Source organism: Citrus clementina, unplaced genomic scaffold, assembly GCF_000493195.1.
Source record: "Citrus clementina cultivar Clemenules unplaced genomic scaffold, Citrus_clementina_v1.0 scaffold_5, whole genome shotgun sequence".
Lineage (NCBI taxonomy): Eukaryota > Viridiplantae > Streptophyta > Magnoliopsida > Sapindales > Rutaceae > Citrus > Citrus x clementina.
Genome location: NW_006262201.1, coordinates 25,696,645 through 25,699,627, shown reverse-complemented (window position 1 = coordinate 25,699,627; position 2,983 = coordinate 25,696,645). Strand labels below are relative to the sequence as shown.

General features: G+C 33.8%; 1 non-coding gene across 1 annotated transcript; it reads left to right on the top strand.

Annotated features, from left to right (window-relative positions):
- Positions 1–142, top strand: LOC112098720. Its single transcript, XR_002905829.1, has one exon. It is a non-coding gene; the product is annotated as a small nucleolar RNA Z247 (small nucleolar RNA).
- The last annotated feature ends 2,841 nt before the right edge of the window (positions 143–2,983 follow it).

Below are 2,983 nucleotides of genomic sequence, written 5' to 3'. Positions count from 1 at the left end.
ACTTTGAGTGATGATGATTTAATTTTGCACATACTCTCTGGCTTAGGTCCATATTATAATTCTGTTGCCACATGTATCACTAGACAAGTAGGTGTTGGGAAGATGAATATTAATGAAGCCTATCTTATGCTTTTAACTCAAGAGGCTAGGATTGAGCAACAAAATCATATGCTTGCTGGTATAGATGTAAAATAAAACTTTGAGGCTAATTTTTCTCAAAACAGAGGACCTAAGAGAGGAAATATGTCAGGAGGAAAAGGTTTTGATAATTTTGGATACGGTTCTGGTTATGGCTATAATGAAAAATCTGGTAATAATGATTATAGAGGAGGATAAGGAAACTCTAGTTATTCTACTAATGCTTTTGGTACTAATGCACAGCACAGAGGCTATCCGGGAGATAATCAAAGAGGTGGTGGGGGAAATTGGAATCAAGATGCTGGACCTAGTGATTTCAATAACTCCAAAACTTTTGGAAACACTAAACCTAATTGGAATACTTCTAAACCAACCTGTCAGATTTGCTTCAAAACTGGACATACTGCAAATGTCTGCTGGAAACTTGCTGAATTCATGGCTTCTGGTGCTTATAGACCACCACCAAATAGAAATCCAAGGTCAACATATCTAGCCAACATGGATGGACCATCTGATAGTAATTGGTACCTGGACAGTGGTGCAACACACCATCTTACAAATGATGTGAGTAATATGCATATCAGTGAAGCTTTCACAAGTACTTCTAAACTTTTTGTTGGAAATGGAGCTAGTTTGTGCATAACACATGTTGGTCATGTTGTGTTTAAGCTAAAGAACTTAATTACCTCTCCCACAATTAAACTAAATAACATACTTCTTGTACCACAAATCACCAAAAATCTGATTAGCATATCACAGCTAACTAAAGATAATAATGTTGTAGTTGAGTTCACTAATAAATTTTGTTTTGTGAAGGACAAAGTGAAGAACTTGATCATGCTACAAGGTAAGGCTGAAAAGGGATTATACAAATTGCTATTGGTTTCCTCTAAAACAATAATTCCTTCGACAACCTTTCAAAGTCATGTTGCTGGTATTGAGGCAGTAGCTAGTGAAACTCCTCTTTTAATGTTCTCTGCTGTTGAGTCTGATTTCAAAAATAAAACTTCTTGTTTGCCTACTGCAACAGATGATTGTGTAAACTCCAAATGTTTGTTGAGTACATCTGTATTACATCAAAGATTTGGTCATCCAAATTCTAGAATTCTAACTCATGTAATTCAGTCTTGTCCATCTTTCAAGTTTGTCAATAAAAACAAAGTTAGTGATTCCTGTGATGCTTGTAAAGTTGGAAAAATGCACAGATTACATTTTCCAGCAACAAAAACAAAAACCAATCATCTTCTTAAAGTCATACATATTGATCTTTGAGGACCTGCCCCTATAATTTCAATTCAGGGGTATAGATACTATGTAAGCTTTGTTGATGAATACACTAGATTTACATGGATCTTTCCTCTAAAAACTAAGGATGAGTAGGGATGGCAACCGAACCCAGACTGAACCTGGATAATCCGATCCGGGTTCAACCCGCACCGGAACAAATTTAATGCGGAATCCGGATCGGTTTTTTAGAACCCACATACGTCCAGATCCGGTTTCAAGTGAACCCGCAAATCCAAAACCCGGATCCATATATTATTTATTTTAATATTAATTTTTTAGAAATTAATAAATATAAATAAAAAAAACCTAGCTCTCTCAAATCTCAATTCGTTCCTCACTTCCTCTCGGTCTTGGCTCTCTGCCTCTCTCAAATCTCAATCTCTCTCACTCATTGCTCTCTCGATCTCTCACTCTCTTCAACTCTACTGTAATTTCTCCTCTCAATCTCTCATCTGTTCGGTTCCTCTCTCAATCTCTCTCAAGTCTCACCCGTTTCTCAATTAATCTCTCTCACTCTCTCACGGTGCGGCTGCGTTAAGCTACTGCTGTGAATATTTGTGAGTCTTGGCTTTTCTCTTTACAGTTTATGCTCTATTACTTTTTTATTATTCCCTCTTTGCAATTTAATTATATTGTCTTTACAATTTACCTGCTGTTATGCTCTGATTATACTCTTTTTGGAATTTAATTATATTGTCTTTGTAATTTATGTGTTGTTATGCTCTGATTATACTGTCTTCACAATTTAATTAGATTGTGTTTGCAATTTATGTGTTGTTTTGCTCTGTTTGTGACTTTGTGTCGTGTGAAGGATGTTAGAGTGTAATTTATGCACTAGTTTTGTATTGTTTACTTCCTTTAATATCGACGTTTTGCACTTAATAATAATGATTTACTTGTGTTTTATTCTTGTAGGTGCAATTCTATTGATTGATGCTAAAATTGAGCTACAAGATGATGCTTGAGGATGATTATTTTCCTGGAGAAATTATGAGCTTTAGAAGAACATTGTTGATAAGGCATGGGCACGTGCTGTCAACTAAGGACCTGCAGTTTTTATTTTAACGTGTTTTGTCTTTTTAGTTATTTTTGTAATTTTGAATTTAATATTTAGATAATATTTTAGATATTAGTATTTTATTTTTGGAAGAACTCTATAAGAGAGAAGAGACGTGAAAAACAAAGGGCAGGTAGATTTTTGAAGGGGATCAAATAAAAAAAAACCCTAGATCTAGATTTTTCTCTTCTCTCTATGAAGAATTAAACCTATTATTCTGGTTGAAGATTAATAAAGCTTTGATTCAACATTACTGTGAGATCTTTCTTATGCTTTAATTGTTTTATTGCTTTTTGGGTATTTGTTTATTCTCTATATTATTGTCATGATTATGTTTGTTAATTAGATAATTGGCCACTATTTAATTATCAATTTAATCTATTATCAATTAAAAGATTTATCATATGAAGATTTTAATGTTTGTGACAAATAACATAGCAGTGCGTTATGTTATGAGAATAAACAATCTAATTTAAATGAACCATCGTATGCGTTTGTTGA